Below are 12,785 nucleotides of genomic sequence, written 5' to 3' on the forward strand. Positions count from 1 at the left end.
GCTTTGTAAATGGCTACAAGGACAAGGCAGAGGTCTCCGTCAAACGCACCAGTAAGTGGGTTTAACAATCATTTATTTTCATCAAGACAAAATCTTCTGCGGAAGGGCCGACTATGGACATCATCATAGGGATGCTGTCTGTGTGAGCTACTAGCATTACAGAGTCGATACAATTTATAGGAAAATGCTAACATTCAGTTCTATGGCTGGCAAGAAAATGAGACACTTCCAGACATACAATTTCCTGCCAGAACACGTTTGGCTGTAATCCCAGACATTGCTGTGAGAAACACAAAGGCCAGACATTCTAAAAGCTATTCATTCATATTTCTTATCAGGGCATGTCAAAACATGGGCAGGATGCAGATGTGGCCTTGGCACGCATGGACGTGCAAAACAATCATCTCATCAAATTTGATACAGTGGGGAATCTTACCAAACAACGTACATCTTGCTGAGACAACAATAATAATTTCCTTTTATAGACTTTTAAACAAAAGCAGGTCATACATTTTGCAGGGCGACGCATGAGTGTCAGACAAAAACTCCCCTTCAGAAAACATTCCCGGAAACAACAAATGCCAAATGTAGATGGGTTTATGCTTAATTTTTCAGGATAGAACGCAGATGTTGAACAATCATTATTCCTCAAAGGGGCTCATGGGTCACTAAACACATGCTGCAGGAAGAACTCGAAGGCCGCATATTATGGGAAGGGAAGCAAAGGAAACCTACCAGATGCTGTTATGTATGCATTTACAGGAAAGGCAAATGGAGGGACAATCCTAAATCTATGAGTAATGTGCGCTTAAGGCAAAACCTAGGGCTCGTGTGCAAACACAAAAAGCCATCATTTTAGGACAAACAAAATGCTATAATGTGAACAAGATTTTAGTCTTGCTGAAGCAAACTAACATGGCAGCTCAGGAGAAATTATTTCTGCATTTACAAACGACCATTTTGCGTCAGCAAGACTATATCAGTAATAAACTTGGTGCGCCTAGTATTTATTCATTCCTCGACTGTTGTTTCACGGCTAGGTGAACCGCCGATAGAGAGATTTCTTCTTGAATTGCCCAAAACCAGAGCTGCATTGCCTTTCTGCACAGCGGCAGTGACCCTGGTTTTCTTAGGTGTTGGTACTTCAACAGGTGCTGTTTTTCTGATAGGTACTGGACAGAGCCCAACTGCGGCTCTCTGCTGGTTTATTTGTCCATTATACGTCACATATTTCGGCGTAAATGTTCCACTCATTTTATTTTCATTGTCAGAAACATCAATGTTTTGTAACCCTTCTATGGCCTCCTCTAATTTTATCATCTCATTGGTTGCCATAACATTAGTGGGTTTGGGCGCCAGCGCCTCCATCATTTTCTTGCAACAATCTCCTATGACAGATACACATAAGGGAAAGCACTGAATGCAACAGCAGCAAGCAGCTATCAATCCTCCTATGACAAGAAGAGGGGTAAGAAGCTTCCAGCCCCAATTCTGTAATAATTCCCAGAACCAGGACTTCCCATCTCCGGGCCCAAATTCAGAATGCATTTGAGCTGCCATTTTATACATTTAATCGATCCCTTTAAAGATGTCAGTGCTATAATCAGGTGTAAAGGTGCAACAAGATGTTCCAATTATTTTACAAGCTCCTCCTACCTCTGCCAGCATTGTATCCAATACCAGACCATTTTGTAATGCGACCATTCGAACTGCCTGTATTTCTTTAGTAATGTTAGTTAGTATTTTGGTGGTCATATTGAGTTCTTTTTCCACTAATCTAGCCAAATGTCTAATGCTCAGGGAATTCATAATTATTCCCATCGGCATCATTATACCCTTTAAAAAAATCAAAAAAATTCGCCCCAGGTGGTGTCTTCATCATCAAAAACACCTCTTTTCCTTCACCCGTAATTCTCCATATTGATTTTTATTCTTTTTGTTTCTTGTCTCAAGTTCACTGCCTCCATTGGTTTATAATGCAATCCTAGCAATATATAACCAACAGTACATCTACCTTTCCAATAGCGGGGCAACCAGATAAAGGCTTCATTTCCACAAATAAACATTGTCCCCTTTGGAGGAATGAAGGGTGATGGCGCCACATTCATATCTACCATAATCTTGACAGCTGTGTCGACCCATAAAAATGGCTTTGTCGTGCGTTTGGTTTCGTTGTTAACAAAAGGGGGCTTTTCGAACTATATAATGTACAGGGATTGGGAGGGGCAATTGTTCGTCCCTTTGTCGTCCTGTAAGAAAAAGAAGTGGATTTATGTCTATTTCTTTGCTTGGGCAAGAAGTGGATTTTTTTAGATACAGGGTCGCCTTAGGTGTTAGGGTAACGTTATTGGAGGGAAGCAAGATGAAATCTCGTAGGGGCACACGTTTTATTTGTAGCGGGAGTCACGTACCATTTGGGTCCGCTTTCATGGCTATGGGCAACATACGTGCATATGTATGATATGATATGATATGATAGGTTATTTATAAAGCGCTTAATACCCAGAGGTTTCTAAGCGCGGACCCAGGTATCGAACCTGTGGTGCTCCGTGTTGTCTTGTATTTTGTATTTTGTTTATTTGTAAAGCGCAAACCAGGCCCACGGGCAACCAGGCGCATAATCTTGCAAAGAATGTTACAGTAAACAGTAAATGTACAGTAAATTTACAAAACTACAGACAGAAGGTATAGATAGACATACCGTTAAATAAATGAGATCCAGATACAATAAGAGGTGTATATACACAAATTATATTACATGTGGCAGGCAGGTCTAAGATAGGCGCCTCACTGGACGTGAGAGAACAGCCACATTTTGTCATTGTTCCTGAAGGTTTGCAATGACGGTTCAGCTCTGAAGGGAGTGGGTAGAGTGCTCCATAGTTTGGAGGCTGAGACTGGAAAGCTCACGCCACCCGCTTTTTGGAGTTTGAATCTAGGCAGGGTGAGGCTGTGAGTTTGGGCCGATCTTGTGGGACGAGAGGATGTGTGGGGTGTGAAGTGGGAGGAGAGGTAGGGTGGGGCATTATTGTTCAGGCATTTGTGGGTCAAGGCTAGGGTCTTCAGGGCGATTCTTTGTTTTATCGGGAGCCAGTGTAGGTTAGATCTGACGGAGGAGATATGTGCACATCTCGGGATGTTTAAGGCTGCCCTTATGGCATTATTTTGGATGGTTTGCAATTTATTAAGGTTGGACTGACTAGTCCCAAGGTAGAGAGCGCTACAGTAGTCGATTTTGACCATAATCGGTGTTCTGGCGAGGGTGATGCAGTTGATGGGGTTTAGAAAGGGTCTGCAGGCGGTGATAAGTTTGCACGTATAGGCAGATGCCGACCTTACTGCATTAGTTTGTCTGTTCAATGAGAGCGTGGAATCAAGGTAGACGCCTAAAGTTTTGGTATCTTTAGAGACCTTGATATCATTGCCGTCAATGATGAAAGACTTGTAGGTTTGATCTAATTTGTTGAGACGATAGCTAGATCCTAGTAGTAAGAGCTCGGTCTTATCATCGTTAAGGCAGCATGTTGCCACTGAGCTATCCTCCCAAGATATATGTAACAGTTAGCCTTATTTAATATTTGGTTTGTATCATTCATCCATGTCAGGATGCTATTTGTGGGGTGCTTCTTCCGATACTCCTGATCTATATGGGGAATAGTTACTAGTTCTGGTGCTGGGGGCTGCCTTGTGACGGGTAACAGGTTACGAGCAACATAAATATCATGGTGTTGAAGGCACCAAAAGAATATAGCAGACCCCACTGCTATAAAAACACAAACAATTGATATAATGAGTTTCTCCTTTGGGGTCTATGCATACCTATCAACTTGTGGACGCGTTTGTCCTGCATCCTCGTTCCTCTCTCTCTTGTTAATATTATCCATTGTAACAACCTACTTTGTTCCCTCGCAAAGGGCTGATCCCAGATGGCTGAGTTCCGGAACTTGGCTGTCAAATGTCACACGTTACATACAGTATGTATTTACACAAGAAGTTTAAAATCCCTAACAATTACCCTAACGGTGCCGTCCGTTTATGCACTAGATCGCAAGGGTTGCACATTATAACCCGTCCTGCTGTCACTGCTTCTAGCACCTACCTTGACACGTCTCAGTGAGGCTACTTCCTTACCCTTGAGGGGCCATTGAGGCCACTTCATCTGTTTTTCAAGTGCCCTTGCTTGTTCCGACCCTTTACCAAGTCCTTTTCTCAGCCAGGTGTCAGAGTTCAAACATAGGCAATCAATGCTGTTTCCTAGAGTGTAGGTTGTACCTGGGGGAGTCTTCCGTTGGTTCTGCTGAGAAATGGTCCGTGTCTTTGGTTGGGGGGTGGAATATCTGAGGTGGTGCTTGTTTTATATGATTCGCATGTATCCAAGTTTTATGACCTGTGATTTTCACCACTGTCTGTGTTGCCAATAAGACCAGGTAAGGCCCTTTCCATCGGGCCTACAGGCAGTTGGTCTGATCAAAGCTCTTTACAATCACATACTCGCCTGGTTTGATAAAGTGTCCCTCTCCTTCTAGGGCCGATGGAGCTGCTTCTTTCACCTGTTGATGGATAATAGACAGTTTATGTGTGAGTTCAGCACATTACTCTCTCAACAATGGCTGCTCAATATCACCAATAGCTTTGGGCTTTGGGATGGACCATGCACTTGGAGGTCGGCCCATCACTATCTCGAATGGGGACAATTTGTGCGTCCCCTTTGGAGTAGTTTGCATGCTGAGCAATGCCAAAGGAAGTGCAACTGGCCATTTCAGATTTGTGGAGGCACAGATCTTGGCTAACTTATTTACCACGGAGTTGGCACGTTCAATAATCCCAGCTGAATTGGGGTGATATATTGAGTGGAATCTTTGATCAATCCCTAAGGCAGTACAGACATATCTGACAACCTGGCCCGTAAAATGTACTGAGGTACCCAATGTTTCAAAACGCATTTTGCTGTGGAAATAGCAGTGTTGTCTCTCAGGGGGTAGGCATCTGTCCAGCCAGAAAACCCACACCTCATCACAAAACAATATTTAAATCTGGCAACTGGCTCCATTTGTATAAAGTCCATATAGACCACCTCGAAGGGTTGCGTTGGGAGCCTGCTATGACCTGCTGGCACTTTTACAGATTTACCCACATTATGCTGGAGGCAGATGGCGCACTGTGCTGCCCACCTCCTGCAGTATGATCCAATTTTCCGGTTCTTCCATGCCTTGCTCAGAATGTCCTCCATTGCACTTGCATTAACATGGGCATTCCCATGTGCAATGTCTACTACCATGGGTAAATAACTGTCAGGAAGCAGCCATCCCATTTGAAGTTTATCCAACCACACACCCTTGGATGTTTGTTCATTGTTACTGTCCTTAGTCCATGCTTTAATTTCACAATCTGCTGCTTCTCTTTGAATGTCTCTTACTACTTCTTCAATGTCTCTTCATAGTTCACCATCCCCCTTCCCTTCCATATCCCTCTGCATCATGTTACATTCTGGAAGGGGCAATTTACAATGTTCTGCGGCATTTCCCTGACCCACAAAATCTACTATCTTTCTATGGGCAGAGCATTTCACTATAGCTACCTGAGCAGGTTCAGCCAATGCTGTTAATAATTTGCTTATCAAATTACCATGTTTTATTTTGGTACCATGTGAGGTGATAAACCCTCTTTCTTTCCATAGTTGGCCAAAATTAAAGGCCACTCCATGTGCATAGGCTGAATCCATATAGATGGTCACAGCTAAGTCCTTGCTCAGTTCCAGAGCCTTTGTCAATGCCCTTAATTCTGCAGCTTGTGCTGATAACTCATGTATACGCTCCATATGGACAATTTCATTTTCAGTTGTTACTGCATACCCGGCCACTGTTTCCCCACTTTCCAATTTGTAACATGAGCCATCACAAAATAGAACCCCATCACCTCCCTCCAAGGGAAGGTCACTCATGTCGACCCTACCTCGGGAATGTTCATAAGTGCGTATTAAACAATTGTGCATGTCTTGATCTCCCTCCTCACTTGGCAAGGGTAAGAGGGAAGCTGGGTTCAAAGTTTTACATCTCATAATAGTCACATTTGGTGCAAACAATGTCAGTTCATATTGGGTTAGGCTGGCTGCGGTTAAATGCTGAGTCTGAGTTCTATTGAGCAACAGATCCACAGCATGAGGTACTCTTACAATTATGGCAGTTCCCAACACTAAACCAGCACTTTGTTTAAGTGTTACCACTGCTGCAGCAACTGATCTCATACATGGGGGCAGTGCAGCTGCCACACTGTCCAAGGTGTCGGAAAAATAAGCACAAGGCCTTTGCCTTCCATTTTGTTCCTGCGTTAATACAGATAGGGCACAACCTTTCTCATGTATTAAAAGGGTAAATGGTTTGCTGTAATTGGGTGTCCCGAGCCCCGGGGCACTACACAAGGTGCTTTTTAGGGTGTCACAGGCCTCTCTCATTCCTTGTGTGCAAATAAAGGGTATCTGATCTTTTTCAGTTTTTAGACGTTGTAGCAGGGGCTTAGCCAGCAGCGAGAATTCAGGGATCCAATGACGGCAATACAAGGTGATACCTAGCAGGCGTCTCAACTCTTTAAAGGTACTAGGATAGGCCATTTCTTGAATTACCCGTACTCTTTCAGGTGACAATGATCGACCCTCTGCAGTGAGGACGTGTCCCAAATAATCGCCCTTTAGCTGTACATATTGCATTTTCTTAAGTGATACTTTGTGACCATGGTATGCCAAATGCTGTAACACAATCAATGTACCTTCCTTACAACTCAATTCCGTATCTTCACAAATAAGGATGTCATCCACATATTGGATGAGTATCACCCCAAGGGTTAACAAAATCTCATCCAATTGTTGTTTTAGTGCTTGACTAAAAATGCCGGGCTCTCTGTGTAACCTTAGGGTGCTCGGCAAAACCTGTATTGTCGCTGCACTAATACAAAGGAGAAAAGGTGTCTAGATTCTTCAGCTATGGGTATGGAGAAAAAGGCGTTTTTCAAATCCACTACACTAAAATAAGTGGCTCTGGGGGGACCATAGTGAGAATAATGTTCACACTGGGGACAACTTGATATCTGGGATCCACAACTTTGTTAATCCGTCTGAGGTCAATTATAAACCTGTACGGGGTCACTTCTTCTCCTTTTTTATGAACAGTAGCACCAGAGAGTTACATGGGCTGTCATCACACTCCTCAACAACCCCAAGCCGTATCAAGTCCTGTACAACCCTGACCAATGCTGCTTCCCCTTCTGGTGATAATCTATATTGTGGGGTCTGAGGCAGAGGGACCCCATGTTTCACCTTGATCACAAGAAGGGGTCTGTTCAGAACACCTACATCATTACTGCCGGCAGCCCAAAGCTTTTCAGGCAATACCTGTAACTCTGGTGGCAATGGTTCAGCCAGATAACAACCTCCAACTTTGGATTTACATATAGTCATGCAAACACCTGTTGGTGAACAATAAATAGTTGCATTGAAGGCTTTCAAAAGGTCCAATCCAAGGAGATTCTCAGGACACCTGTTGGTGAGTAACCATTTGTTTGTCAATTTCACTCTGCATATAGATGTCTCAATTTTCTGGGACACCGAAGTACATATGGGCTCCCCACCAAACCCTACAGAAACCGTGTTTTCACGTGATAGTGGAACTGAGGGGACAGTCTTGACATCAACCGAGCTGTTACCTGCTCCGGTTTCAATCAAGCATTTGACGGTAGGGCGCTGTCCTATTTGCAATTTAACATATGGTCCTTTCTGGTCCATACGAACAGACACGGCCTCCTCAGGTTCACAAGGGGTGTTTCAACTCATTGCTGCTGTATTATCTAAGAACATAACTCCACTCAATTAATCTTCCACAAATCCATTACTATTCACTCCAACCATTTGTCGCTGCGCGGCACCAGCTGAGAATACATTATTCTCGGGGTTTATAAACCTTCCTCGTCCTTGGGGTGCCCTGCAGGGAGTCCACCTCAACTTTTTCCTCTCCCAACCGCCTGTTGATCGCCCCGTGCCATTAATGTGGGACAATTGTTTTTCCAATGTCCCATCTGCCTATAAAGTGAGCACTGATCTATTCTTAGGGGCGTCCATTGTGGAGCGTTACCTGCTGGGTTTGTTACCTGGGGTCTCTGGTCCTTTGGTTTATTATAAGGTGCCTGTACCAATTGTTGCATTAACACTTTGTTTTTTAAGTTCCTGTCTGCCTGTCTTTTACCTTCTATTTCTTCCTCCTCCTACCGTTCGTAATATTTAGCCATCTCTAGGATCTGGGACTGAGTGCTTGCCTGCCAAGTACTTTTGCACAATTTAAGTGGTTTCTTAATTCCCTTACGCAAGCCCTTAACAAAGCCCATGGTGAAATATCTCTGACCCGTGGGGTCGCTAACAGACTGTCCACTGTGTGCCTTAAATGCACTTTCAAATTTCAAGAAATAGTCCCCAACTGTTTCTGAAGGGCCTTGTATAACAGCATCCTTTTTCTCAACATTCACGTCCACCTCTGGCAGTACCTCACTCAGTGCCTTTAATATTCTTATCCCTAAGGTTTTTAGGTAATCCGGAATGGGGTCAGTTGGTCACCGATCCCTAACTTGCCTTCCTAATGTGGCCCAGGCAATAGTTTGCCCAGGGTTATCCCGCAATCTAAAAGATTCCCATACATCAGCCAGGGTTACGGCAGCCATCACATGATCGATGTCCTGCAAAGTCAAGGTACACATTTTAAATAATGCTCTCAGCTCTCTGTAGAATCCTGCGGCATTAGTCCTAGGGTCTGGGGTGCTTTTTATTATACTAACAATTCTGCTCTAGTAAGGGGTACATAGACATATGTCTTAGTTACAACAGGGTCTTTGCTTGGGTCTGTACCTGCTGTAACAATGGGCGCACATTCCTTCAGGGGTCCCATCATTTGGATCCCTGGGAGAAATACTTCTAATAATTCTTTGAACAATCTGGTTGTCCTAAGGGGATTCTCTTTTTCCCAGTTACCGTCATAAGATTTTAACTCAACCTTACACTCTCGCACTTTCTTACAAACATCCTCCCGTTCACCCTCTTTACATTCCGATCCTAGCTTATCCAGGGGTCCATCCAGACACACCAATTGGGTAGCCGGGTTATTGGTAACAAATATTCCCATCCAGTAGTCTACCTTCCCTTCCTCATTATCATTAAGTATCCTTTTTATTAAAACATCAGCAATTACTTTAGCATCCCGAAGGGCCTGCTTTCTTCTTTCATTTTCCTGTTCCTCCCCATTACTTGGTCATTGTAGTCTTTCATAACTTTTGTTACCTGGTCAATTATTTGGGCGTATTTATCCCACAGGGCTGTCCGATCCCTCTCAGTGCTAAGGTCCTGATAAGGTTCATACAACCCCGAGTGCCACTGACACTTAGCCTCATTTCTCATCCACTGATTAACAAGGTCGCTATGTATTCTCATTACTTGTCGAAATTCCTTCTTTTGGCAGATGTATAACTTCTGCATTACCCCTGCGCCCGGGTTGTCAAACAACTCTTGTGCCATGTTTTCTAAATTGGCATATTCAATGGATGTCTGGTTAAGTTCCCTGTTTCCTTTTCCAGTACTACTTGGGTCCATAGTGCCGGTCTGGGTACAATATGGGGGTGGGAATGCAAAGCGGGGTGCAGAAGGGGCAGGAGGCGCAATGTTGTACTGGGATGTGACGGATATTGTTTGTCGCAAAAGATTCCCTGTTAATCTGATTTTGTCCTGATCAGCCTCGCTGTCAGGACTGATGGTTTCCTTACCTGTTTTCGGGAGGAGGGGGCACACACCCTTACTGTATTTTATTAATGCAGCCCGATCCTCTAAATCTAGCTGATGCTCAAACTCTTTGTTGTCTAATTCACAGGCCTTCTCCTGTATGGTTCATTCTTCCCATCCTTCTTATCTTGGGCCATTTTCTGCTTTATTGCTTCCGTTCGCCATTGGCAAACAACATCGTGTTGAGCGGGGCAGACCTTTTTCGTTAGCAATACTATTCTAAGTGTTCAATAATTTTTACATCAAAAGTTCCTGATTTCGGCCATTTGTACTGTATGGACCTTTTGGTATAGTCCTCCCAATTTTTACAAAACTGCACTGTTCCCAGCTCATAATTTGTTGACACGCAGTGCCTTCAGCAGGCGCATACATAGGTTCCTCATTCTTATTTCTAGCACATACATTTCCTATTAATAATATCCTTACAAAATCAAATAATACGTACCATAAAACTGATACCAATGTGGCTTACCATCCACCAATACAATTTCTGCAGATACAATCAACTCACCGCACTATTGGAGACCTCCGTCCTCTGTCTGATTCCTCAATTCCTCGACAGAGCAGCCTTGTCTCCCTCTTCCTGATCCCTGTCTTTAAACAAGGACAGCGCTGTTTGTGCATCAAAGGTGCAATAGATGTGGGGGGGCCCCAATGTCATTGTCTGAAGATGAGGTTCAGTGGAGGGCATGCGTCAATGCAAAGGGCTGCAACTGCGAAGCAAGCACAGGGACGCCAATTTGTAAATGGCTACAAGTACAAGGCAGAGGTCTCCGTCAAATAAACGCACCTGTAAGTGGGTTTAACAATCATTTATTTTCATCAAGACAAAGGCTTCCGTAGAAGGGCCGACTACAGGACATCATCAGAAGAATGCTGTCTGTGTTAGCTACTAGCATTACAGAGTCGATACAATTTATAGGAAAATGCAAACATTCAGTTTTATGGCTGGCAAAAAAACGAGACACTTCCAGACATACAATTTCCTGACAGAACACTTTTGGCTGTAATCGCAGACAGTGCGGTGAGAAACACAAAGGCCGGACATTCTAAAGTCTATTAATTCATATTTCTTATCAGGGCATGTCAAAACATGTGCAGGATGCAGATGTGGCCTTGGCACGCATAGACGTGCAAAACAAGCATCTCATCAAATTTGATACAGTGGGGAATCTTACCAAACAACGCACATCTTGCTGAGGCAACAATAATCATTTCCTTTTATAGACTTTTAAACAAAAGTAGGTCATACATTTTGCAGGGTGACGCATGAGTGTCAGACAAAAACTCCCCTTCACAAACATTCCAGGAAACAACAAATGCCAAATGTAGACGGGTTTATGCTTATGTTTTCAGGATAGATCGCAGATGTTGAACAATCATTATTCCTGAAAGGGACTCATGGGTCAGTAAACACATGCTGCAGGAAGGACTCGAAGGCCGCATATTATGGGAAGGGAAGCAAAGGAAACCTACCCGATGCTGTTATGTATGCATTAACAGGAAAGGCAAACGGAGGGACTTTCCGAAATCTATGAGTAATGTGCGCTCAAGGCAAAACCTAGGGCTCGTCTGCAGACACAAAAAGTCATTGGTTTAGGACGAACAAAATGATATAATGTGAACAAGGTTTTAGTCTTGCTGAAGCAAACCAACATGACAACTTCGAGAGAAATTATTTCTGCATTTACAGCTTCTTCACATTCACTTTACCAGTGGAATTCTTGCTGTTTTCCTGTGAGGGGTGTGCTTAATGATGCAAAGTCTTGGATGTAGCGCAAGCAGTAACTTGACATTCCCAGGAGTGAGCGTACTGCTGACACAGATGTGGGCGCAGGGGCCTCCACAAGAGCTTGAACCTTTTCAGGATCGGGTTTTAGGCCGTCGCTCGAAAATATAATGCTCCTGCAGACAGACTGGAAATGATTTTCACCACCGCACTTGTCTGCGTTGAGTGTGAGATGAGCATTTTCGAGGGCCATGCATACTCTCCTCAGGGTGTCATCATGTATTTCTTGGGTGGTGCCAAAGATTAAAATGTCATCACTATAATTCAAGCAATTTGGGATGTGCTTAATCACTTGGTGAATTTCATTTTGAAAGATTTTGGTCGCTGATGACACGCCGAAGCTGAGCCTTTTGTATCTAAATAATCTCAAGTGTGTTAAAAATGTGATGATGTATCTTGACGATGGGTGCAATTCCAGCTGGTGATAGCCCTAGTTTAAGTCTAATTTTGAAAACACTTTTGCCCCATGAAGTAAGTGCATTATATCGGTCATCCTGGGGGCAAGATGACGTTCTCATTCTATGGCTACATTTGGGGCCCTCATGTCTACGCAGATGCGAATACTGTCCTTCTTCTCCATTTTGGGCACAGGAACAATCGGGGATACCCACAGTGTTGGTCCTGATGCCGGTTCAATGATGTCTTGCAGCAGTAGGGATTGAATTTCGACGTGTCTCTGAATGTTGATGGGAATGCCCCTGTAGTGTTGAGCTGTCGGAAGAATGTGCAGGTTTATATGTAACTTGATCTGTTTGTCTTTTATTTTACACAAACCTTTGAAAAGAGCCAGAAACATTTTCTGTATCATGTCCTTCGGTCTGGTGGTGTATGCCGACATGATTTGATACATGATTGGAATGAGGCCCATTTGAATGGCTGACTTGAAGCTCAGTATGCTTCCCCCAGTACTTCTCCTTTTATGACGTAAATCTTGACTCTTTGGCTCTTGTCTTTGTATTGGCATGTCGCTGTGAACATTCCTCGACAGTTGAGGGGTTTGTTTAACCCGAAGGGGGAGATCAGTGTGTCTGCTTCTTTTAGCACCTTTTTTGTGGCGAAAGACTTGTAGGTGTCGTTGTTGATTACATTCGCAGTTGCACCTGTGTCAATCAGAAATTCTTGATTTTGTCCATTCAGTTGTAGTAGTAATCTAGCGCTATGCTGTTGCCAATGGCATGGACGTATCCT

At 43.6% G+C, this 12,785-nt stretch overlaps 1 long non-coding RNA gene across 1 annotated transcript in view; it reads right to left on the reverse strand.

The window, feature by feature from the left end:
- Window positions 1-12,785, reverse strand: part of LOC138498655 (uncharacterized) — a 65,297-nt gene that overhangs the window by 20,981 nt on the left and 31,531 nt on the right. The window contains exon 2 of the long non-coding RNA XR_011278811.1: window positions 10,320-10,521. This is a non-coding gene — a long non-coding RNA (uncharacterized lncRNA). The remainder of the gene's footprint in view (window positions 1-10,319; window positions 10,522-12,785) is intronic.

The sequence above is a fragment of the Ambystoma mexicanum genome, chromosome 5q (assembly GCF_040938575.1).
Source record: "Ambystoma mexicanum isolate Mex_15411 chromosome 5q, UKY_AmexF1_1, whole genome shotgun sequence".
Lineage (NCBI taxonomy): Eukaryota > Metazoa > Chordata > Amphibia > Caudata > Ambystomatidae > Ambystoma > Ambystoma mexicanum.